We start from the raw sequence: 27331 nt of genomic DNA, 5'->3' as shown, positions 1-27331 counted from the left end.
CACATGTTTGGGCCTTGCTGTCTAATGCTGCAGGGACATGTTTTGCTGAGCCCCGTCTTACCTTTGCAGAGCTCAGAGCCTCTCTGTCGTGTGTGCCAGCTGGGCTGGGCTCGCAGGCAGGCCTGTGGATCTGCTCTTTCCGGGGCACCTTGGGGAGCGCTCACACTGTTTTCCCGTCCCTGCCTCCATGCTTTGTGTGTGTGAACTGGTGGGCGCTGCAGGTCACCACTTTCCTCCTGCACCGGTCCTTCCTCCTCCATCCCCGCCAGCACTGCCAGCACTGCCTCCCGGGCTCATCCCTCTCCCTCAGACGGTTGCCATATGCTCGGACTGCAGCCCTGCTCCCTCCACCTGTTCCCACTCCACCACCTGGACAACCTGTGAGGAAGGGATAGAGGGACTCACTATCTGCTCAAAACTCTAATGACTCCCATTATCTCTGGCAGAGCCTGAACGTCACCGCCATTTTTAATTTTTTTTGGTAGTTTCCTTTTTCTTGTTTTATGTTGTTTTGTTGCTTTGTTGTTTTTTATGTGTTGTTTTTTTCAATTGCAGTTTACTTTCAATATTTTTTTTTATTAGTTTCAGGTATACAGCATAGTGATTAGACAATTATAATACTTTACAAAGTTTTCCCCCTGATATTTCTCATGTCCCCTGACGCCATACATAGTTATTACAATATTATTGACTATATTCTCTATGCTGTACTTTACATTCCTGTGTCTATTCTGTAACTACCAATTTGTACTTCTTAACCCCTTCACCTTTGTTCACCCAGTCCTCCGAACCTCCCTCCCCTCTGGCAACCACCAGTCTGCTCTCTGTGTCTATGAGCCTTGCACTCAACAATTTTGTTCGTTGGTTTATTTTGTTCATTTGATTCCACATATAAGTGAAATCATATAGTATTTGTCTTTCTATGACTGACTTATTTCACCGAGCATAATACCCTATAGATCCACTCATGGTGTCACGAATGGTCAGACTTCATTCTTCTTTATGACTGAGTAATACTCTGCAGCTTTTTTATCCACTCGTCTATGGATCCCCCACCATTTTTAAATGCACATCCCACACTCAAGGCCCTCCACAATCTGGCCTCAGCCTTTCTCTGCAGACCTGTCTCCCACCACCTCCCAAGTGATTCTTACGTCTAGGCTCCCTGGGAGCCCTTGCCATCAGAGGCAGAGCCACTGTGGGCACCCCCACTACCCTGACCAGGCTATGATATGGTGCCTTCTCGGCCCAGGGTAGGTGGGAAGGATGGGCTTTGGAGTCAGACCGACCTGGGTTTTAATCCTGTAATAGCATTACTCAGTGTGTGATCTGGGATAAGATCTTGACTCTCCTCACAGTTCCTCATTTGTAATGTGCAGAAATCTTACTATCTCCCTCAGAGGGCTGTTTTGAGAATTAAGTTAGATATTGTTTGTATCCCAGAATGTGGGAGAGGATTTACCCTGTTGTCTCAGATTTTAACAGAATCCCCAAGATGGAGCCATTCTGTGATAAGGAACCAAACATTTGAAAGAGTGGACCAAGACATCCCTCTGGATTTACAAAGAGGGACCAAGCAATCATGGCCCCAATAGACTGAAAGAGGAAGCTAGAGAGTCACTTCACAGGACTTACATATTTAATTTGCCCAGTAGCCCCGTCTCACTGGAGGTGAGAGGGCAGAACCTCTCTCATGATCAAGGGTGAGACTTTCGCCCCAAATACTCTCCTCAAAAAAAAAAAAATCCCCTCCCCCCCAACTCTTGGTGCCTGGCTGAAACTTCAGCCTCAGCATCCCTTCACACAAACAGATGATAATTAAAAAATCACAACAACACATGAGCTCTCCCAGGGAGAAAGGTAGAGAAAGGCAGCCAGTTCCTGCCAGAGCAATTGGGTGGTGGCCAGTGAGGTTGCTGCCGCCAAACTGTCTTGTTTCTCAAAAGCTCTGCTGAGAATTTATTGCCCATCTTCTTCTAGTCAGGAAAGGATGGCTGTAAGGTTGCCAGCTTGCTCAAATAAAGAGGAGGATATTGAGCAATTACAGGGGCAGCCCATGAAGTCAGGCACAGCTGGTCTTCACGGGGATTGCAGATGGCAACTGGGAAGCCATTTAGGATCCAGGCAGCTTTAAACCTGATCTGAGTCTAAAGCTCTGTCTTAGTCTGGACTGGACTTTGTCATACCTGAAATCATTGGAAGTGACCAGCAGAGACAGGACTCTGATATTGTCCCCTTTCTGACAGACTGTGTTTGAAAGAGATAAAGATGTTTCTAGATTAGAGCCTACTTCATTGGGCCTATTCAGTAAATAAGTAGATTGTGTAAAAACAGTTAGCACAGGGTTCGGCATATAAGTGCTCAGTAATTATTAGCTACACTAGTAATGGTTATTACAGTATTATCATCTAGTACCTGGCACACAGCATTATTATTAAAGTTCTTTATGTGCGTTATTATTTCTCCCGCAAATAGACCAACACTCCATCTGTAGAACTAACTGTAGCAGGTGGGGGAAGAGCAAACTGCATGAACATGGCTTCCTTGCACCCAACAATGAAGAGTCTTTCACCCACAAGCACGTGCAGGGAGTGCTTGTCGCCCAGCAGTAGAGCGTTATGTTCATTGGTTCTGACCAACCAGCGCAGACATGCTGGAATTCTGAATTCTCTTCCGATATGACTTCTGAAAAGAAGCAGGGGCAACAAGATAGAGATGTAAAGAAAAAGAATGAGACGTAAAGAAAAAACGACATTTCTATGTGGCCTACTATGTGCTAGGGACCATGCCAGGCCCTTTGCATTTGTTATCTCATTTAAGGAGATGAAGTAATGCAAGTTGTGGCTTGCATTACCCTGAAAGAACATGGAAACATTTTAAAATGTGAAATGCTTGTACAGAGAACTATGAGCCCTTTTTCTTCCATTATAATTTTTGTGTAAACAAAAAACGACAAGAGTTTAAAGATGGAGCGTCCCTGGGCACAAGCCTAAGAGTTCCTAATATAATAAAAATCCTCTTATTTATTTTCTTGCCTAAGTGGCTTCTCCCAGGGGGGCAGCAGTTGAGTTTCCTTCATTCTGTGCAGCAGTGGTTGCAAATTAATGTCCTCTGCCATCAAAACAGCTATGTGCACCTCTGCCAAATGTAGTTATCTCATCCAGTAATAGGTACAGCCTAGAGAGGTGGAGTTTTAAACCCCAGATCTTAGAAATCTGGGCAATTAGCCACTCCCTTGCAGAAAAGAGCAAGGAAGGGCAAGGCTGCAGTAAAACAAAACCTTGTTGTGACAGCTGCTGATCCGAATAAAATCTCCTTTATGCTTCTAGACACTTCTCCCAATCTATAAGCTAGAGTGAGTGAATAGAAGTGATAAATAGGAGGAAAGACAAGGTGAAGAATGGGGAGGTGATGGATAATTAGCAAGTTCTTAGCTTAGAGTGGGTTCAAGGTGGAGGGTATTGGCTGGAGAATGCCTTTACTTTGAAATTGAGATAGGAAAATGTACCAGTAAGCTTAAGAAAAAGTCATAGAAATGTAGCTTTAGAGGAAATTTTAGAATCAAGTTACATTTGAAGCCCATTAAATAAATAATGTCCTACAAAATCATATATATACTAGAGGCCCATTGCAGAAAGAGATTCGTGCAATAGGCCTTCCTTCCCTGGCTGCCGGCCGGTTTTCCTCCGGCACCCAGGACCCAGGCCTTCGCTCCGGCAGGAGCCTTCAGTCTTTGCTCTGCAGCTTTGCACCTACATATGCAAATTAATCACCATCTTTATTGGGTTAATTTGCATACTCTCCTGATTGGCTGGTGAGCATAGCAGAGGGATGGTCAATTTACATGTTTATCTATTATTAGGTAAGATATGCACACATATCCAAACCTACATAATTAAGTTATACTAATATAAAAATCTGTTGAATTAAATACACAGAATTTTTTCCGTATCTAATATTTATTAGCCAGAGTATATCTTTCAGTTTAGAAATTGTGTGAAAAACTACTGGTTCTAGAATAAACATTTCTTGACATGGATCTTGGCCTAGTTGTATCTGAAAAGCATCTGCTGGAGATAGGGGGTGAATGTGGCCATAAATACATCTCCATGATTCAGTAAAAGCTCCATGGGCCCTGTTCAAGAATATTACTTCATCTCTTACTACTTGTATTGACCAATTCTAAAAAAATAACTGTCTTGTTGATTGGCTTTTGGATTTATATGGGGGAAACATGCATAATAACTCAACTTAGCACCAAGCTGTTGGGATCCTGGGTTAGAGTCCCTTGGTTAGTGTCCCAGATTTGTCCCAAGTTCCTCTGGGAGTAACATCTCCCCTGCAGGCCCGGTTAGCTGCCTACTGGATATTCACTCATATTTTTGCCCCTGATTTCAGAAACACTATTCTGCCTCAAAAAGCAATATGTCCAAGTCCAAATATTCATTTCTCAAGACTCTCTTCCAGCCAGGACTGATACCTGTTGAATACATATGTCTTGTACTGAGAGATCTCCTCAATCACATGCATGGTTCTAGATGTTATTCACAGAATATTACATTAAGACAGAAATAGTGGTTTAACCAAGGCCCCAGTGAGATGAGCCATGCTAGTCCACCTCTTGCCCATATTTTCTTGTCCACTTTTCTGAAGAGGAGTCAATGTAGGTAGAACTGGGAGTTGTGGCATTTGATTTGTGGCATCAAGGAGCCCTGATGCTAGAACAAGATTTGTCAGAAGAATAAAGCAGGGTTTAAATGGGAAAGTATTTAATTCAGAAAAAATTAAGTTGTATAAGATTTCAAAGAATGTTCACTACCCTAGCTGGTTTGCTCAGTTGGTAGAGCGTTGGCCTGCAGACCAAAGGGTCCCGGGTTCAATTCCAGTCAAGGGTTGCAGGCTTCTCCCAGCCCAGGCCCTTGTTGGGGTGCATGCAGGAAGCAACCAATCGATGTGTTTCTCTCACATCGAGATTTCTCTCTGTCTTTCCCTCTCTCTTCCACTCTCTCTCTAAGAAAAAAAAAAAACAAAAAAACTCAATGGCTAATATCCTCAGGTGAGGAGTTAAAAAAAAATGTTCACCATTGACTGTCTTTTTTTTTTTAAGTATATTTTATTGATTTTTTACAAAGAGGAAGGGAGAGGAATAGAGAGTAAGGAACATCGATGAGAGAGAAACATTGATCAGCTGCCTCCTGCACACCCCCTACTGGGGATGTGCCCACAACCAAGGTACATGCCCTTGACCAGAATCGAACCCGGGACCCTTCAGTCCACAGGCCAATGCTCTATCCACTGAGCCAAACCAGTCAGGGCACCATTGACTGTTTTTTAAAAAATGACCCCAAGATTGAAGAATCACAGGTACTTTTAAGTTTTCTAAATATTCCACAATAAAGATATACTTTGTAATTAGAAAAGGAAAGAAAGATAATTTGGAGTACAGTAAAAGGCTTTAGAGGTAAAAGCAAAAGCCTCATAAATATAATTTTCTTAGAGAATAACATTACATAAAATAATATTAATAAAACAAATAGAGGTGGTCCCCAATTTACAATGATTTGATTTTATGATGGTGTGAAAGTGATACCCATTCAGTAGACGCCATACTTTAAAATTTGAATTTTGAGCCCAGCCTCTGTTGCTCAGTAGTTAGCATCAACCCATGAACCAAGAGATCACGCATTTGATTCCCGGTCAGGGCACGTGCCTGGGTTGCAGGCTCCATCCCCAGTGGAAGGCATGCAGGAGGCAGCCAACTGTTTCTCATCAATGTTTCTATCTCTCTATACCTCTCCCTCCCTTTCTCAAATCAATAAAAACATATTTTTTAAAATTCTGAATTTTGATCTTTTCCTGGACTAGCAATATGGGTACAATATGCTCTCATGATCCTGGCCAGCAGCAGCGAAATTATTTTGTTTAGGTGCAAGCTAATGTAAGTGTTCTGAGCACGTTTAAGGTAGGCCAGGTGTATTAAGTGCATTTCAACTTAACAATATTTTCAACTTATGATTTTCAACTTCTGGATGCTACTCCATTGTAAATCAAGGAGCATCTATATATAAGCACTAACATTTTCATCAACCATATTCTGAATGCCAGCTACAATTTGCTTCTATCATATGTGGATGCCAATTAACTAAACTTTTTAACATTCAAGGATTTAATAAAGTTCTCTGCAAAATTCCCACTGATCTAATAGTTTTTCTCCTTCAGGACAGACAAGAAAATCCCATTATCTTCAATGCATGATCCTGCTTGCAGAAATGGCCTAAATCTAGGGACTGGAAACAACAAGAATTGAGCAGAACTAAATAACTCCCAGCTATTTGGTTAGGGAAGTTGTCCCAGGAGAAATGTAAACTATTTGAAAACATCCTGTTACTAAAACTTGAGCATAAGAAGAATGACAAAAGGACTGGACTCAACAATTCAATTCTAGGCACGCATAAATTTGGATCCTGCGAATACATTTTTAGTACATATTATTTTTCATGTTCTCTTATGTGGATAGCATCCCTACCATGTGAAGAAAGACCAATGACATTTACGACTCACTGAAGAACAGGTTGGAAGCAATCAGCACCCTCACTCCTGGCCTGGGGTCCAGCCGAGTGAGTCACAGAATCCTTGATCCTTGCTGGAGTCTCTCGTCCAACTTCCCTCCAAGGCTCACCCCTAGGGACTGATTACAACCATCTGCTAAGAGCTATTCCTCTGACCAGACAAATTAAAAGCTACAAATTATCAAACAGGAAGAATACAAGAACAACAGGGCAAAATGACCAGATCTTAAACCATGCTCAGAATTTATAACCCCCAAACGGCTGCAGATGCATCCAGCTGAGAGCTCAGAAGGTGTAGGTCAAGTGTCCAGGGACGGACAAGCGGAGGCTTCATTCCCACTGGAGTTGGGCCAGTGGACCTATGGGTCCAGGAGCTCCAAGGCAGCGTGTGATTGTTATGGCTGCATTTCTCTGCTTACAGTTCAGCTCCATTTGGGAGAATTTGTGGGATGGCTTTTTGGTCTGGGTAGTTTATTTATCGGCAGATTTACTCTTTCAAAACCTGCAGCATAGCAAGAGTTAGCTACTCTCTTGGAAAAAGTGGAATGATTAACCGAACACTTTGAAACATGCAATGTGTGATCACTATGTGGAGAGGGATGATCGAGATGGGGAAACCTGACCTAGAAAGAGACAACAGAGGAGGGTGTAACACCATTTGAAAGTTGAAAGCCTGGCGTTCTTTTGGTAACGAACTGTAGCTACGAACCACAAGGACAACTGCCTATGGCTTTATTAAAAAAATAAAAAGATTGCCCTGACTGGTTTGGCTCAGTGGCTAGCACGTCGGCCTGCGGACTGAAGGGTCCCAGGTTCAATTCCAGTCATGGGCATGTACCTTGGTTGTGGACACATCCCCAGTAGGGGTTGTGCTGGAGGCAGCTGATGGATGTTTCTCTCTCATCGATGTTTCTAACTCTCTGTCCCTCTCCCTTCCTCTCTGTAAAAAATCGATAAAATATATTTAAAAACAAACAAACAAATAAATAAATAAATAAATAAATAAGAATGTCTAGACAAGAAAATTATTCAAGGTCATGTCTTAAATGTTCCTGTACTGGAAAACTGGAAACCGTATCCAGTTCTTTCTCACTTTTCTGCCTTTTCACAACCAGAGCCCAAAAGGTGAAGGAATTATGGAAGAAATTGCCTGCGACCCAGGGCCATTCCAGCATAAAAGACAAGCAGGGACCTCCACATGACTGAAAGGTTTCTTCTCATCTTGGTAGACAGTCGGTGCTTTGATGGTCTGTATCTGATTTTTTATACCCTCTCCCCACAAAACACTGTGTTAGCCACAGAGAAGTCTCTCATAAAAGCTAGGTGAATTGAACAGAAATTGGAATAAAGGATTTTTGTTGACCTTGTTGTTTAGATCACGTTTTCTGTTAGTTGCTGCTGTTAAGATTTGAGTCTTAACATGAATTGTACACAAGGCTTAGGACAGATTAAAGAAAGGCAGAGAATGAGAACAAGGAGTTTAGGGTAAAGAAAAGTGAAATGGCCCTAGCCGGTTTGGCTCAGTGGATAGAGCGTCAGCCTGCAGACTCAAGGGTCCCGGGTTCGATTCCGGTCAAGGGCATGTACCTTGGTTGGGGGCACATCCCCAGTAGGGGGTGTGCCGGAGGCAGCTGATCGATGTTTCTCTCTCATCGATGTTTCTAACTCTCTATCCCTCTCCCTTCCTCTCTGTAAAAAATCAATAAAATATAGTTTTTTAAATTAAAAAGAAAAGTGAAATGTGGCCTTGATGGTCCCCCCTGTTAACAGGGGGAGGTGGACAAGGGTGACCTCTCAGTTCCTTCCAGTTGTGACATGTGAGCCTCACGTTTCATGGACGTTTTTGCTTTTAACGCCTCTCAACTCAAACCTCCTCTGAAATATTGCATTTGTACTCATTCCATCACTCTTCATCTAAAATATTGGAATGTCCAACAAAGAGGCGCTTTAAATAAAGTATTTCTTAAGTAAAACAGGAGGCATCTCTGTGTAACAGCATACTATTGACAGTGTGGCTGCTAAGACATTGGCAATGTCACTAGGGGGCCTCTTGTTATGTGGAAAGTTGTTCATAAGGAAAGAAAAAGTTGAAAACCATGATATTACAGTAAAAAAACACATACCCTGGAATATCTGGAAAGAGATTCAGCAGATTATCTCCCGATGGTGGGATTGTGAGTGACTTTGGTGGGGAGGAGTTACGTATTTTCTAATATTTTTACAACAAACATAGATTCCTTATGTTATAACAATAGAGAAATAAAAGACTGCATCTCAAATCATCCTTTAAAAAGACTGCTCCAGCTCTTCTTCAACTGTTCTGGAGTGGGGGGTTCCTCCACCTCCATTGATCCACTGGGGGCCCGGAGCTTCTTACTGACTTCCCAGCACAACTGCAGCTTTCACTTGACTAAATTTGTCCTCCAGTTTGCATCCGCTTCACCTCTACCAGGCTCTTCCCAACATTGCCTCGCCCTGGATTCTTCTGGACCAGATCCAGTCAGTGTCTTCTAGGTCCCTTACTGTGTCATGGAGCTGGAAAGCTAAAAGCTCTGTTTCAGACTCCTTGACGCTGTGGTTCTGGATGCAGTTTAGGTTCTGCAATGAGATGCTCTTGCGTGGAGATTAGAAGACGGAGGAGGCAGAGGCTGTCTTCCTGCAGTGGTGCCGTCTGACAAGCAGACACTGACAGATGTGGTTGCAGCAGCCACAGTGGTAGCAATAGAGTTTCTGGCAGTTTCCTGACCTCTGAATCACAACCGCTGTGGTGTGACCTTGAAACCAAACTTCTAGCCTAAAGACCCCTCTGGCTTATGCAACTCCAGCCCTTCCAGTGATGTTGGAAGGCACCTAATTCTCTGAACTTCATTCCTTTCTGCTTGATATGCCTGGAGTGGTTTATTTTTCCTGCATTGAACCCCGAGAGACACATCACCCAGGCAAAGTCTACTGGCCATGCAAAGCCTGGTTCAGGCCCCATCTTCTTCATGAAGATGTCACTAAAGATTGTGTGGATCTCACTAACAATGACCTCACCTCATGGATTCCACTAGATTAGAGCAGTGATAACAGACTGCTGAGGGTCCCCTTGGACGGCTTTCATTTGTTTTCTATTTGGGGTTTCATGTTAAGATTTCCTTGAACAAAGTATTCCACATCAGAAAGAGCTTTGGAACCCACCAGGCTACCCTTAAGACAAGGATCTTCTTGCACATAATATGCTATGTCTTATAAAACCTCTGTGATGTTGCAGGAATAAAGACAAGAATGGGGTTCATTCTGTGCTTTCCCTGAGGTGAGGGACTTGCACGTTTCACTTACGCTCCTTTCAGAAACATACAAACCCACCCTTCCATTCAAGTTGAGCCTGGCCCTATCTTTAGTGAGATAGAGCAGCTGCTCACCATCTTCTCTTTCTCATCCTCCCCAGTCTGTGCGATCTCTCCCCAACTCTATTTTCAAATTTGTGTCTATCCAAAGTGAAATTTGGAACTTCCTACAAAAAGATTGGTGGTTTACATCATTTGATACAGAGGGCTGAGTATAAAAACAAACAAACAAGCAAACAGCCTGCCTTACTGTGCTCTATCCCATCACAGTAAAGCTCAAAAATGGGACATAAAAGTAGATTTCCATTTTTTCACCCACACAGTAGAGTAGTTCGTCTGTCCTACACACAAAACTAAGAGTTGTAGATTTCTCCACAAGTACATTTCTATGTAAATCTGGACTTGAGGACCCACAAAACATTTTTATCTGTTCTGCAGCTCCTGTAGAAATGGAAATCCCCTCTCAGTCCCCAAATATGTAATAAAGAAAGAACAATATGATGATAATGATTCATGTTAGCACAACTTTCATCAAAAGTGTTCTAATAACTTTTAGACTTCATGTAGGGAGAACATTGGCCATTTCTGGTTGTCACTATCATGACAACCAGCAACTCTTTAATGATGATCATAATGTTGGGAAGCGCTGAAGAAGCATCAAAATGCTGAGGAGCATCAAAGTAACTCTAGGCCAGCGGTTCTCAAGCTGTGGGTCAAGACCCCTTTGGCGGTCGAATGACCCTTTCACAGGGGTCGCCTAAGACCATCCTGCATATCAGATATTTACATTACAATTCATAACAGTAGCAACGTTACAGTTACGAAGTAGCAATGAAAATAATTTTATGGTTGGGTCACAACATGAAGAACTGTATTTAAAGGGCCAGAAGGTTGAGCACCCCTGCTCTAGGCAGTATTATACATTTCCCAGGGCATGGGAGTATGGTTTCAAATGTGATGGGCTCTTTCAAAGTATCTAGTGAATCTTGTGCGAGAGAGGGGCTTCCTTTACTCCTATCCCCCTAGCTTTCTGGAAGCTTTTGTTAGGTACCAACTCAAAGGAGGATTGTTTCATTCCAAAGAGGAATCTCATGTGAGTTTGCATTTAATAGGCTTGGGATTTAGGTGGCAGACACACACCAAATAACTAAGTCAATGGGCTCCAAGAGACTTGAAAGAATGTAGAAGAATGTAGCATTATTATTATTACTATTTTAATTAAGTGTAATTGCCTTATTAATCCTCATTTGCATAATACTAGGTAAAGCACTTAGCTAATACATGGCGATAGTTGCAATTTTCTTCACCCAGAATATTTCTACTCAGCATTTATATAGCACCTATTGGTTTATGATGCTAATATAGTAGATTCATGTTTCTGTTAAGGCTTAAATGAAAGAAGTTGAAAGCCAAGTCCATTATATTACCTTCTTTATATAGAACCTTTCATTATGAAGAATTCTGAATTGTTTTCTGAAGTACAGGGAAACCCTTTTACAATGAATTCATAAGGGGCCAGCTACAGCTGGGGCATTTCTTCATCTGAGCATTAAGGGATTGAGGGGGAAATGGTAGATTTTAAAATCTTATAGCCCTTGGGAACTCAGATTGTGTTATCTGCCTAAGTGAATACAGTCCAGAGCAAATGAAAAATTAAATTCTGCTATTGACTTATTATTAGATGAAATTTTAATCTTACAATATAAAGAAAGTATGCACAAGGAAAATATTTCGTGCAAAGAAAAAAAAAACACCTTAGTACAATGAGAAATACATCATATACAGAGAACGTGCTAGTAAATAATGAGTATTTGATAATTAACACATTTTCTCAATAACACAATTTTTCTTCTTTTAAAGAGTGCATTCAAATATAACATTCAGAAAAGTGAAAAATCCACAAATTGACACCTCAATGGATTTTCACAAAGTGAACTCACCTGTCTAACCAATGTCTTGCTGGAAAAATAGAATGTTACCAGGACTCCAGAGGTCTCCATGTACACCCTCCCAGTTACTACCCAACATCGTAATGGGAAATCCTGATTTTTAAGGCAATAGGTAAGTTTTATTAGTTTTTAAACTTTATGCAGGTGGAATTACATGGTATGTACTATTTATGATGGCTTCTTTTGCTCACTAGTATGTCTGTGAATTTATGAACATAATTCTATAGTCCCCATATTGATCTACAGATTCAACACAATACTTTTCAAGTTTCAGCTGACTTCTTTGCAGATGTTAAGAAATTGATCCTAAAATTCATATAAAAATACAAGGGACCTAGAACAGCCAAGACAATATTGAAAATGAAGAACAAATTGAACAAATCCACTTGTCTAAATTTCAAAAATTACTACAAAGTTATAGTAATCAAGACAGTGAGGTATTAGCATAAGGACAGACATATAGAACAGTGAACTAAATTAATGGACCTTTATGGAAAAAAACATACACAAACATTTCTGTTAGTTGATTTTTTAAAAAAATATATATTTTATTGATTTTTTACAGAGAGGAAGGGAGAGAGATAGAGAGTTAGAAACATCGATGAGAGAGAAACATCAATCAGCTGCCTCCTGCACATCTCCTACTGGGGATATGCCCGCAACCCAGGTACATGCCCTTGACCGGAATCGAACCTGGGACCCTTCAGTCCGCAGGCCGATGCTCTATCCACTGATCCAAACCAGTTTCGGCTCTGTTAGTTGATTTTTGACAAGGGTGCCACAATAATTAAATGGGGTAAAGAGTAGACTCATCAACAAATGGTACGTGAACAATTAGATGTCCAGGTGCAGAAGAATGAAGATGGATCCCTACCTCACATCATATACAAAAAATAACTCAAAATGGATCAGACCTAAATGTTACAACCAAAACTATAAAACTCTTAGAAGAAAACATAGGGGTAAATCTTTGTGACTTTGTTATAGGCAATGGTTTCTTATATATTACACTACAGCACAAACAAACAAAAGAAAAAATAAACAAATTGGCATCATCAAAATTAAAAACTTTTGTGCTTCAAAATAACACCATTAAGAAAATGAAAGGACAACCCACAATATGGGAGGAAGATTTAGCACATCATATGTATGATAGGGACTCATATCTAGAATATATAAAGATCTATTTCACCCTGGCTGGTTTAGCTCAGTGAATAGAGTGCTGGCCTGGGGACTGAAGGATCCCGGGTTCAATTCCAGTCAAGGTCACATGTCTGGGTTGCAGGCTCCATCCCCAGTAGGGGGCGTGCAGGAGGCAGCCAATCAATGATTCTCATCATTGATGTTTCAATCTTTCTCTCCCTATTCCTTCCTCTCTGAAATCAATAAAAAAAATTTTTTTAAATATCTATTTCAATTCCATCTTTAAAAAAAGACAACTCAATTGAAAAAATAGGCAAAGGTTTTGAATTGGCATTTCTCCTAAGAAGATATACAAATGGCCAACAGGCACATGAAAAAATGCTTAACATTATTAGCCATCCTAACTTTTCTATTTCTCTCCCTCCCATGAAGACTTACCTGGGGCACCTAGGAGGTATTATGGCCTTGGGAGAGAAGGAAGCAATAATAGAGTACTAAAGTAGAAGCCTAGGGCCAGGGAGACCTCTTTGAAGATAAGCCTTACCTATTTCAGTGAGTTTGCATAAGGCTAGTCTGGGATTTAACAAAAGTATGCCAATAGCCATGTCTATTAGACCTTCCAAGCATTAATGTTATCACTAGCAGTAACCTCTACCCCCTTGGATAGTATGGCAGACTGCGTTTCCCAGAGATGGCCCCATTGATACCTTTACCCCAACCCACATGTCCTTTTCACAATGTGCCTGGTGCTTTTCCACCAAGAGATGAGGTCTTTCCTACCTAGAATCCTGGGGTGACTGCCTTAATCAATGGACTTATGAGGCTAGAACTCAGCCGTGGGCAAACTACGGCCAGATCCGGCCCGTTTGAAATGAATAAAACTAAAAAAAAAAAAAGACCGTACCCTTTTATGTAATGATGTTTACTTTGAATTTATATTAGTTCACACAAACACTCCATCCATGCTTTTGTTCCGGCCCTCCGGTCCAGTTTAAGAACCCATTGTGGCCCTCGAGTCAAAAAGTTTGCCCACCCCTGGAGAGGTCATAGAAAGGATATAGCTTCCAATTCACTTCTTGACAGGACATTTGCCCTTGGAACACACCTACCATGGTTGGAGGAAGCCCAGGCCACATGGAGAAGCCATGTGTGAGTATTCCAACTTTTGGCCCCAGCTAGACCTTTAGCCAACCGGGCAGAAGCTGAAAAACCGAGAGAACTTACACTCACATGGAGCAACACAATATGTCAGCTGATCTCCTATGTCCTTTTTCTATTATAATACTGCCCATTGTGAGGAAAGAAAGCTAAAAATATCTCATTCCCCCACGCTTTTTACTTCCTCCGCCAGCCCTAAGGGACTGACGATTTTCTCCAGTGGTTCTCTGAGCAAAATGGCAGCTTTTACGACTTACTGTGGAAGCAGATTCTGAAACAGTTTTATAATCTCAGTTTATACCTAAAACTATTCTCTTATTGGACCAATATCCAATCATTTAAACCAGTGTTAAACCAAACTTAACACATTTTAAAATGAAAATCTAAATAATGTTCCTGCCAGTTTGGGGGGAAAATAAACCGTAGGCAAGATTACTGGGGTAGCAAAGATCATTCTAACTCCCCCTTGACCCAGGGTTCCTCTGGGTGCAAAACAAAGTCGTGTCAGAGTTGATGACATTAACTACATAGGACAATTTCAGTGTTGGCACTTCTGGCCTCTGTAGGGAGGCCTGGCATTTTCCACTCCTAATGTGGCTGGTTGCTTTGGCTATTTCCCACGTGGAGATTTAATAGAATATACAAACAATAGTATGTAATCCTCAAAAGACTCTTCTTTTAACTTTTAATTTTGATTTTATCTTATAAGGACCTACACGAAGGAGAAAATAACTTAGTATTCAGTCCTGTTGCTCAGCAGCCAAAGGATTTACCCTGCCTCCTGGCCCCCTTCCTCTATCCATCCTTCATTCCCTCTTTTTCTTCCTCCTTCCCTCCCTTCCTTTCTTTGAGAAGGGTGTTATAAATGTGGGGACAAGCTATATTTATATTTGATTCATTTTAAATCGATGATCCTATTATTGAGTTCCCCTTCTGGAGTATAATTCTTGATGGATTGGGAAAAAAATCACTCTTTCTAATAGTATTTTTCAATTTCAAAAATACGTGAAGTGAATTGCTAGTGGTATTCTTAGTTATGCTTATTGTAGAGTATCTCTATTAAGGAGAGAGTAATCGTTGCAAGAATCTTGGTGTGTATGACTATAGTGGAAGAGCTGCTGTGCAGAAGACACCTCTATGGAGCAGGACGTGCTTCAGTGGGGCTTTGGTGGTCACAGAGTCTCCCCATTACATGTTTCACTCATGGATGGATGGTGTTATAATCTGGCATGGTCTGAAGCTGTTCACTGGGTTCACTGGCTCTGGGGCCCCTCTAGAGATGAAAAGTCAGTCACTGCCTATGCTCTCTCTGGGACCATCCGTCAGGAGCGACAGAGTGATCTGCAGATGGCTGCTACTTGTGTTGGGCTTGGAAGTGTCCAGGAGAGGCCAAACTGTGAAATAAGTCCAGCTGGTGCTAGTGCCAGGTCTGGGGCCTCTTCTTGATAGGTTTTGGACATGCTGATGCCAGCTGCTGCTTGTTTGAGAGATTTTAGGAAAGTCTGAAGCCTGAGGCCATTCATATAGAAAAGCTGCTACAAACAGCTTGGGTGGGGCTGCAAATTGGGTGGGGCAGGATCTCAAGGAATCACCAGGGCAGAGTGAACAGTGTGAGCCAGGCTGATGGAAACTCAGATATGGCACCTGCCAGTCTGCTCTGTGACAAGGGAGGTCTCAGCATAGGGACAATGACCTCTGTCAGCACTTTTGTTTGGGAGAAAGCTGCCCCTGAGTTATTTCCTCATTGCTAGACAATCCAGTTCCTCCTGATATATCCCTGAATCTCACAAAGTCACTCTCCTAGTGCTAGAGCTCAAAGGGAGTGAGACCAAGTAAATCTGTGTGCCAGCCCTTTAAGAGGAATTGCCTGGGACTCCCCCAGCCTCTGTGTCACTGGGCCACAATCACCACTGGTTTTTATAGCCTGAAGTTATGGGGGCTTCTCTTCACAGCACTAGAACCTTGAGCTGAGGGGTCTAGTCTGGGGCTAGGACCCCTTGCTCCTCATGGGAGGCCTCCACAGCCTATATATCCTTCCTGGTTAAAAAAACGCCACACATGGGTGTCAGACCAGCCCATTTCATGCCTCTGCCCCATCTACAAGTCTCGGTGTGCTTTCTTCTTTACTTCTCTTGTTATAGGATTTTCATTCAACCAGATTCCAGGCTGTTCTGAATGATGGTTGTTCTGTATTTTAATTGTAATTTTAATGTGGTTGTCGGAGGTGGTGAGTACCAGTGTTGGTTCTCAAAAAGAGTGAAGTTTCTAGGAAAAGGCAAGCAAAAGGTATTAAAGACCTCTGTTGTTACAATTATAGAACATTATTGACAGCTATTAAAGAGGATTTTAGTGGCATATGGAGACATGTACCATGTTTATGTATAGAAAACTCAAGATTCTCATAATGTCAATTCTTACCAGATTGGTCTTACAGATTTGATGTCATTTCAATATTTGTGTGTGTCATGATGTGGTATGTGTAACATGATAAGTTCTTTCAAGTGTTACTGCTAAAAAGCCAAGTCACTCCAAAAAAAAAAAAAGAATCTTGGTGTGAGTTTGTGACTGCCCTCCCGCTTCAATTCCACTGGCTACACACATATATTTAATATCTGCACCTGTACAGGTACCTGTACCAGGTACCATGCTTGCACCCTGAAAATTTCACCTGTAAGGAACTTACAATGTGGTTGCGAAAAACAAAAATAGCAGCAGTTGGAGTGAGATAAGTTGTAAATAGAGATGTGAGTAACATACTTTTTTTATTTATGATGGTGGTGATGGTGTGTGCGTGTGCTACAATTAGAGAACGCTCCCTTGTAGGAAATAGCATTTAATCTGACAGTTCATTTTTCCACTGATCTTGGGCTAGCATTCACTCTGGGTGAGAATGCATGGCTACCAATATGCTGTGGCCTGAGGGACTCCCAAAAGCTCCTGGCCTTGCAATAAACAGCCCCTTTGCCTCAAAATGTCATTTCCAGGGGCCTGTCATGATGCCTGAAGTTCCATTAGTGGGCTCGGCCCTTCTCACTCAAGATCCTGCAACTCCAGAGGACACCAGTTAAAAGTATAAGCTTGGTCCTTCTGGGAGGAACACGTTTCATTGTTGGGCACATATGGTATCAAGTAGTTTTTCAGTTCAGCTAGTTGGTCACCTTGGAAAGTGAAACACAGGATAGGTACATTTTATTGGGTCCCCCCGCCCCCGCCCCACCAAAAAAAAAAAGCATTTGGATCTTGGAGGAACATAGTACAAATGGTAGGGGCAAGGAAGAGCATCCATAATGTAGAAGAGGGAGACTGGAAAACTTATTTCCCCCATGAAACACGAATGCCCCATCTCTGTCTTACCTCCTTTACTGAGTGGATTATGAGTGTGCATGTGTGTTTTGGCGGCGGTGGGTGGGGATGGGTGGGTGGCATTGGCAGAACCTTCTGTGGATGTGAGGTTGTCAGTGTGATCTTGCAAACACAGAGGAAAAGCTTCAGGGCATCAAATGATCTAAATTGGCAAGAAATGCAGAGCCAGCCCACATGTTCATTAACTTGTAACAAAAAGCTTTGTTGATTGTCTACCAACAATCCATTCTTCTGTGCCTCCTCCTATAGTACTCAGTTTTTTATGTTAGCCACTTCCTGCCATGGAGTCCTTTTGCTGCAGGGACCTACTACCTGACCCAACTTGAGCCTGGTGGGCTTAGCAAATTTTATATATTCAGTTGGCTCATGGGTGGACATGTGGCCTCAGCTGGTGCAATCAGGTTGGTTTTCCAAGTTTTGCTTGGCAATCTCTCACTTGCAGGATAAGAATGAAGAGACAATGCCCTAGCTGGTTTGGCTCAGTGCATAGAGCATTGACCTGCAGACTGAAGGGTCCCGGGTTCAATTCTGGTCAAGGGCATATGCCCAGGTTGTGGGTTCAATCCTCAGTAGGGGGTGTGCAGGAGGCAGCCGATCAATGATTCTCTCTCATCATTGATGTTTCTATCTCTCTCTCCCTCTCCCTTCCTCTCTGAAATCAGTAAGAAGTTTATTTAAAAAAAAAAAAGAATGAAGAGACAAGACCTGGAAGCTATTATATGAACATTGTAGCCAGCAGTGCAGAGAAGTGGAAAGACACTGGATTCTTGAGGACAAGGTAGAGCCTCTGGATAAGGAATGCTGAAGCACCTGTCTCTACATTTGCCTTGTGAGGGGCATGGCCTGTTGAATACTCTCACAAGTGTAATCTGAAAACCAGCAGCATCAGCATTACCCGGGAGCTTTCTAGAAGTGCAGAATCTCAGGCCTCACCCCAGACTTACTGAGTCAGAATCTGCCTTTTAATATGACCACCCCCACCCCCCCAGTAATTACTGCACACTTGAAAGTTTAAGAGGTCCTGCCCAATATAGTTTAAGCCCATTGACTTGAGTTTCCTGCTCCTCCCAATTGAACAAATCTCAACTGTCACAGGCTCCCTCACCTGGTGACTCTGGGCTTCTCTGGTTCTGTGGTCTTGATTAGCCGCACCCCACCCCACCCCCGCTCCTTTCTTCTTACCATTTTCCATTTAGACAACATCTGGAGATGTCTCCTTTTCCCTGCTGACCTCTTAATCTATTTCTTAAACATCCAACAGATATGTAAGCTGGACCGATTCCAAATGGTTTTTAGAGCAGCAAGAGGGAGTTTTGTACTGACTAGCAAAAGACAACTTTACTATTTGTTTATTGCAAGGATCAGAGGTTAGCTCTTAGCACACCAACCCTATTCTTTGCAAGTGGTTTCTTGCTCAGGCCACCAGAGGTGTAGAGTTTCTGAAATACTTGGGAGACGAAGATTCATTGGTTAGTTCCATTGTTGTGTCTGAGATTTAAAGGAAACTTTTTAGGCAGAATGGTATGAAAGGATCCCACTCCTCATTTATTTGGGAATGGGGGTGGGGATCCCATTAGAAAGCTTACAGATCAGGGCAGCACCTGACAGATGGCACATGCTTAATAAAAATGTCATATCATCAGTGCCCTCTTTAATATAGACATGACAATGATGCTCACTCCAAGAGGGAATGGCCTGACCATTTGACCATTAGCTAATGCTCTTTTTGAGAAACAGACAGTAAATGCTGTGCAACCCACCGTGTGTCAAATTTAAGGAGTGAATTGTGAATTTTGCATTGGATTCCACTCAGCACTTAAGGCTTTCCAGTCCGGGCCCTTAGCCTGAGACTCGGAGACTTGCTTTTCTCTCTGGTCCTGCCACAAACTGACCTGATGGCTTAGGGCAGTCACTCTACCTCCCAAGCCCTCAGTCCTTCCCACTGGCAAACAGGAGACTGGACAGCTAGGCTGCCCAGGTCCCTTCCGATATCCTAGGGACCCAAAACTCTGCTCTGGTCTGTTTCTATAGTATTTTTCTCTATAGCTCTCCTTAGACGTGAATTCGTTTTAGAAAACTCCATTAAGTGAAGGGACTTACCTGAGGTCTGACTGAGAAATTAGAAGCAGAGCTAGAGATGTCCTGCTCTCCCTGATGCCAGTGGGGCATGGAGCTTATCAGGGGATGGCATTTGTCTCCAGCAACTCCCTGGGACCAAAAACATGTTCATAGAAGAGTTCAGCTCCTGGCAATATGTTGATTCCATTTCATGAACTCTACTTTTTAAGTTAAAAGTCGAGGTGGAATGCGGTTTTCTTGGCCCAAAGGGATTTTGTTGCGTAAAGGTTTGAATGAGGACAGCCCCCCACCTCCCTAGGTCTGAAGATGCTGCCTCAATTGAACTGTGGTTTTTCACTCCTGTATTTACGTAATAAAACCAGTTAGCAGACCAGCCAGTGAGTTTGCTCTGGGGGGCTATTCATCAAAGTTATAATGGAAGGCAGAGCACCTGGTAACATTACAAAGCAGACTTCATTTCCCTTTGTGATTACAACTGTAAAATAACTTCCAAAAACCCAAACTGCTATTGAGAACCAGATAAGGCAATTCTCACGTCTCCACCTTGTGAGGGACAGTCTCATTTCTGCTTAATTGAGCAGCAGTCAATTGCTTTTTGTAGCCAGGGTGGTAACACACGTTTGTTTGTCACCAGGGTGAGCTAGTTATGACGGTGGGAACTACAATGGCCTTACTCTGCTGGTGAGTCCACCGTCTGCTTGGACAGACTGGCTCAGCAGAGTAATTTGTAACTTCTTAAGGAACACAGAAAATAATCACCCAGAGTAACTGCATTATACAGTGTCTGCTCTAACAGCGGTCAATTACAAACAGCAAAAATTCCATAAATGGCCCCTCCTAGGCTGATACAAAGAGATTAAAGTTTTTCTTTTCATTTGCTGAAAAATCTCAGTATTAAATTTAATCAACATTAGCATATGACATGGTAAGATTAGACAATTGTTGGCTTCCACACAGACTATCAAATGCTGTCAATTACCTTTCCGTGTTCTCTTTCTCATTAAAAAAAGGAGGGAGCTATTACTACAGAAATAAGTTATTGTAAGCTAAGGGATAGCAGCTGTTTAATTTTTGTCTGAATTTTAAAATTCTGGTCAGACTGCCATATAAAAGAATCAAACCCGGAGTAAACCATATGTAGATAACTTCTTAAATTAGAACAAAACACACATGTATATGTTCCTTCAATGAAAATGTTTATTGATCTTCTTGAATTCCAGCGGTGCTCTGTCCCAGCTGGACGTCCTTGAGCAACTTTTTGAGTCTCACTATATATATCTCAGTTTCTTCATTTATCCAGTGGCAACAATAGCTCCTGTCTCATAGGGTGGTTGTGGAAATTAGATAATGTCTATGCATATGGAAAGTGTCCCATCCAGTGCCTAGTATTATTGTAATAAATATCTATTACGTGTTTGCTGTTATTATTACTACACATTTTCCACTCATTACAAAATCTTAATTGCAATAACTAAGACATGTGATGCCCAGGAGAATAAATATATCCTTTAGTCTTCCTAGTTTGGGTTAGCACTTAATGGCACCTTTAGGCTGTAGTCTGCTCCTCTGAGGAGCTTGGCTGGAGGAATCTTCGCCAGCGGAGGCCTTCGCTTAGGGCAGGTACTTCCCATCCTCTATGCCCTCAAGGAAGGAAATAGGGACTAGCAGAAGTGAAAATTGTTGGAGAAAGCCAAGTCTGCTGAAGGAGCTTGTGTAACATAGTCTCAGTCTAGCTAGGAGTGGTTCTCAACCTTAGATGCCCATCAGAATCATCTAGGCTGCTGTCTAACCCATTACATCAAAATTGCTAAGCATGGGACCCAGGCATTGATATTTTAGGGGTTCCCAAGTGATTCCAATGTGCAGCCAGAGTTGAGAACCACTGTACTAAGGAGTAGGGGAAGGTTGAGTGAGTCCTGCGTGGAGAAATTTTCAAACTGTTGCTGCTGTGGGGAATTGCCCAAGGAGTCAAAAAAGGAGAGCTATAGTGATGGACCATCTGAGATTAAGCAGCACAACATTGTAGAAGATCTCATAGGTGCTTCTTGAGGTTCCTTTGGTTTGTAGAAGGTAGACATGCACTCTGGCCAGCATATGAGAAGAACTCAAAAAGTTGCTCAAGGAAACATGTTGGAAAGACACAAAGGTATCTCAATAGAAGCCAAGAAAAGTGAGGGAGCCAGGGCAATGCCAGGGGCCTGAGCATGAATAGGTCAGGGACCCTCTCTCTAAAGTTCTGCCATTAATAAGGCTCAAATCAAGGCCTTTATTCCAACTTCCTGCAAGAGAGAATGATGGGCCCAGCATGGGCCAGTAGTCTGTTCTTAGGCCAATCAGCTACTGATAGGGGACGAGGTCAGGAAGCCTACCTCTGTGTACCAGGGACAGCTCCAAAGAACAGGGATCATAATGAGCCTGAGGGACATGTTATGCCCAGATTTCAAGATTCCCAAGAGCCCACCAGGGAGCCAGCCAGTCCGATGCAAAAGCAAAGAGTCCTTTATTTCAAGCTAGCTCGAGCTCCCCGTCCACCACACTCACCGATACAATGGCAAGCCAAGTGGCAGAGAGAGCGAAGCCTGATGGGACGAGGAGTTTTATAGGGGGGTGGAGTAAGGGCAGGAGAGGGGACTGTGGGCCCCGCTGATTGGCCAGGCGCGAGTCGGTGTCTCATTACACAGGATGTGGTCATATTGATGGCGTGCACTTCCCTTGATTATCATTGGTTAGTCCAGAGAAATCCTGGGTGTGGCTAGGAGAGGCTTGGGGCTTCCAGGAAGAAGCCTTGCCGAGCACATGGCTCTGCCCCAAAAATGGAGGACCCAGGGTAAGATGGAGGGCGTAGTCCTCGCCCTTTCAGGACACACCAACAGGTGTCAATGACTTTATCTTTCTCTAACAATACTTGACATCTTAGCAGTGGGAGTGGAGAAGACCAACTTCAGGGGTCTCTAGGGCTACTGAAGACAGGCATAGCAGACTGGCTGTCATCAGGAGACAGGGTAGCCATAGAGCTGGAGATGAACTCTGAGAATAAGGAAAAATGGCTGTAAGCAAAGCAAACGCCTGCTTAGGAGCCACCTTCTGTTCTGGGTGCTTTGCATGTATTACTGAATTCACTTAATCTTTACAACAACCTTCTGAAGAAGTACTATCATTATCCTTATTTTTCAGATGAGAACACTGTAATTAGGTGACTTACCAAGGTCACACAAACCCAGAAGGTCAGACTCCAGAGTCTATGTTCCTATATGCTCTGAATCACCACACTTATCTGAAAACATGGCAAGACCTGGTGATGCTAACTGGGAGTGAGGTACAGGAAAAGTAGACAGTGACAGCGATACAATTGGGAACTGAACCTAAGATCAGAGTCTTGGAGGAGAGTCTTCTTCTAAGGGATGAAGAAGTCATGTTGTTGGGTGGTTGAGGTGATAAATTCAATTAACAAAAAGGAAAGTGGACATGAAAATTTTTATTTGAAATGACTCTATCAAATGGCCCTTATGACAACCAACCTGTAATTATCATATTATCCAGGTGGTGCTCCTGACACCATAGATGAACTCTATTTTGTTGTCCTTTTGTTCCTCATGAGTATGCAGGCTCCTTGATGGCAGAGATTCCCTCCCCGACCCCCCACCCCCCACACACACACCTCCAAAGCTCCCCCATTGGTGCTTTAGAGTCTGTAAATATCATCTTGGTGAATCTAAATTAAGAGTTTATTTTCCTCAACCTCCATTCACTAGTATGGAGTAATTAGCCTGATGAAAGAGACATTTACTAAAACTCTTCCCCTCCATACTCCTTGTTCTATTAGTGCTGTCTAACTCTTCCTGCAGTGATTTGCTACCATTGGGACCGTGATTTAATTATGCAAAGTGTGACAGATCACTTGAAAGTTGTTAGTTGCTGAGGAAGCACATTTGTGATATGGGGGGGAAAATCCTTTGCATTTTGCTAAGTTTCATATCTTCTATGAACACTTCTTGTGGGAAAGAACTTAAATTCTAAATGATTACCCTGCAGATTTATGAAATGCCTCAACTAGATGTGACAATGAGAATGTGCTCAACTGTCTGCAGGGATGGAAAAGAAAAATGATCTACTCCGAGACCTTGACTCCATCGCAGATGCAAAGAATGTAAATGCCTTACCTTCCTTCAGCACCCAGATTGCATTCACCATCTTGTCTCTTCTATACTCCTTAAGGCATCTGTGCTGGGAGGCGTACACACTGGGACTCAAACACCTCTGGGGGTGTATGCTCAGGGCTAAGTCTATACATGGAAGGGAACCAAGTTCTGACTCAGTTTGTTGACAGAGTCATCCTCCCCAGTTGCCATGACACAATCAGATGTGCCAGATGCTTTGTTCCTCAAAGTGCCATAGACCAACAGCAGTAGCATCAGCTGGGAGTGTGTTAGAAATGAAGAATCTCAGGCCCTGCTCCTACTGACTGAAGCAGAATCTGCATTTTAACAAGATCCCAGGGGTTCACTCGCACATGGAAGTCTGAGAAGCACTGGCACAATAACACTGATCAGCCAAGAGTTCTTTAAGGGCAGATCTGCGCCATTTGCCCATGCTCAGTACAGTTAGTGGAAGCTCTATTAGTTGTCGTATTGAATAGTGTGGTTCATATGCAAAGGCACACATTTATGAAAGTATTAGGGCTACTGAAGAATGCAGAGTGGCTACAGGATAAAAGATAAGCAAGAACGTCTCTTTAGTTCACTTCTTTAACTTGTATTTTTTGAGTACCTACCACATGCCAAGTATTATGCAAGGCACTTGGGGGTACAAAGATGAGCAGGACACACCAGTGCCTGCCCTCAAAGAGCTTCCCTTCCCAGGAACACAATGAATGAGTGGCGAGAATTTCTCTTCAAACCACAGGTGAATAGACCTTTTGGTTATTGGGTACCAGAACCTCAACTGTTCTTTGCTAAAAATTAAGACAGTTACATTATTTTCCATCTGTTCTTCCTCATTTTTCTCTCTCTCCACCTAGGAGAATTGGAAAAGGCATGGCTTTCATTCATTATCCTTATTGGCAGCAATGCCACTTCTTAGTTGTATTAAAAGTCTAAATAGGAGTTTATGATGGCTCCTTCAGACCATTAACATTTCTCAGCTTCGTGGCTCCATTTCCGATTTACCGCAGGCCCATTTGTGTCTTGCAACTAGAAGTATGTGATCACTATCAATTGTACCATCTCAGGGTATTCCTTCTGGAACAGTTGCATGTCTGACAATCACAAGAAAGGTGAAATTTACTTTAAAATGTCCTCTCCTTTTTTCACATTACCTTACAAATCTTGGGACCCTAAAGCATGATACATACCTGCATTGCATGCACTTTTAGCATTGAAAGTATGTCACTTTTTTCTTGGCAAGAAGACATGGAATCCACCTTTTCACAAACATGGTAGAGGAAACATCTAGGTTTGGGGGGCAACCCAAACCAAAACATTATTAAATAAATTTTTTTTGTTGTTTAAACTAGCTAGAGAGGTTTCTGTTGTCTGCAACTGAGCACACTGACACAGCTATCTATTCAGATGGTTTTCATTATTTTATGTAATTCTCAAACCTTTTGGTTATAGGATTCCTTTACTTGCTTAAACATTGAGGATCCCAAAGAACCTATTTTTATATAGGCTATATTTATGAATTTTTACTGTATTATATCTTAAAATTTTAATGTCAATGAATTAATTTAAAATAAAAATAATAGCCCACTTCATGTCAACATAAATAACATATTTTTATGAAAAAGTACCAGTTTCTGGAACAAAATATTAGTGAGAAGAATAACATTATTCTTTTTATTTAAGCAAGTCTCTCTGATAGCTGAACAAATAGAAGTCAGCTTAATTGTTATATTCCACATTTAGTCTGTTGCAATCCATTGTTTGATTGAGGTATATTAAAAAATTGGTTTTTATGCAGATATTAATAGCCTTTCCTATAATTGTGGATATTCTTCTATACTACACCAAAACTTGGCAAGTAGCACTTTCTTAAATGTTATTTGCAATGTGGAATCTAAACCCATTATCAATGAACTTTTCATACACTATTACATTAACTTTCATTAATATCTCTGTTTGATTGGATCTTTTACTCATGCAGGATTTTGAAACATCACAGATTGGTCATTTGGAAAATGGACATTCAATATTTTATTGCATAATATTTTCAAAAATCATATCCATTACTAATACCTCTAATCTCATCAGAAAATGCTTTACTAGTAAGTATATGGAAGCTGTCAAACTCCCAAAAACCAATACAACTTTTCTAAAATTCTAATTTTCACTTGAAAGACCACATTTTATCATTGGCAACAAATACTGTCACTTGTTTTCCTTGAAGTGACAGTCTCACTTTGTTCACTTTCAGGAAGAAGTCTACAAAACTCCTGAGTGTGACTTGGTTTTGGTTGTTCTTTCAAGTCAAAGGTGGTATTCCGCGAGAAAAGCAGCCAGTTCAGCTTACAAGTCAATCGCTGGAGTACCTTTCCTCGCCACAACTGTCATACTTTGTTATGCAGAAGTGCTTTATGTGAGCTTTCCATTTCACCACACAGAATGTTAAAAGGATGTGTACTCCAGAGCTGGATTTAAGAAAACATAACTGTACAGCAAAAAATACAAAAGCTGTGATTCGAACTGTAGCAGCTGCTCGTCCTGTGTCGTCCTTAGCCCTCCACCCGCTGTTTCACTGTGCGCCCAAGAACAAGGATGACTTCCTACTGCCAGGACCTGCCTCTCCAAGCCCGAGAGCTCTTTCTGGAACTAAGCAAAGCTCTCTGCCAGGAATTAACAACCCCCAGCAGCCTTCAAACAGTGACGGACTGGAGTTGGTGTCTAACTACCCTGGTTCACCTGCCATCCGGTGGGCTAGCTCTGAGGCCCACATGTCCTACACCATTTCCCAGATTCAGCTCCAGTCGCTCACTGTGACACTTGGCTAAATTTACACTCACCCATTATTGGCCACCTTCCCTGTCTTACTTCTCCTTTCCCTACTAGTGTTCCCTACCCCTTCCAAATAAATGACTTGCATTTGAATCCTTGTCTCTGGGTCTACTTCTGGGGAAGCTCAAACTAAGACACAAACTATCCTATGTTATGTACATCAAGCCAAACTTGGAGTCCAGGGAATGACTAGGGTCAGTTTCAACTGTGTCCTGAACCATGAAAAATTAGAGGAATTTGAACCAAACAGGGCATATGTCCTGACCACACCTCATGGGTGCTGGAGTCAGAATCAGTTTTGAATCTGCTGTTCACATTTTATAAGATCTCTTAAAAGAGTTGTCATCCTCACTAAGCAAGCTCTCCCCACCTCCCCCAGGAATTTAGGAACCTATGGGGAGGAAAGTGGGTGCATCTCCAGAGACAAACAAAATGACCTTATATTTGCAAGATCAAATTAATATAGTGCCAGCTGAGTATGTATGAAAACTGGGAAGAAAAAGTAACTAAAGTTGGGAGTGGTCCAATGGCTCTGTCCTTAGGAATATGGACTCCAGCTAGTGTCTGACCCGGAAAAGGATTTTAGAGAGTGTTCGCCTGGCTTTTGACTAATTAAGTGCAAGAAAAAATCTAAAGTCAATAATAGAGTGTTGTAAATGCAGAAGGAAGAAAATCTTTAAAACCTTTCTATATGACTTTTGTCCTATTTTCCATTTCTATTCATTGTTTTCTGTGTCTCACTAAGGGAAGCA

The 27331-nt window shown here is 42.1% G+C and overlaps 1 protein-coding gene across 1 annotated transcript in view; it reads left to right on the top strand.

The window, feature by feature from the left end:
• The window catches only part of HIBADH (3-hydroxyisobutyrate dehydrogenase), a 165162-nt gene extending 138492 nt beyond the window's left edge, over positions 1-26670 (top strand). Inside the window, exons 8-10 of the transcript XR_013996579.1 lie at positions 7685-7816; positions 11759-11959; positions 26002-26670. The gene's annotated coding sequence lies outside the window, so the exon portion shown is untranslated. The remainder of the gene's footprint in view (positions 1-7684; positions 7817-11758; positions 11960-26001) is intronic.
• The last annotated feature ends 661 nt before the right edge of the window (positions 26671-27331 follow it).

Source organism: Myotis nattereri (assembly GCF_964212035.1).
Source record: "Myotis nattereri genome assembly, chromosome: 11".
NCBI classification, from domain to species: Eukaryota; Metazoa; Chordata; class Mammalia; order Chiroptera; family Vespertilionidae; genus Myotis; species Myotis nattereri.
Note: the sequence above shows the minus strand (reverse complement) of the source record. Positions and strands in the feature narration are given on the sequence as shown.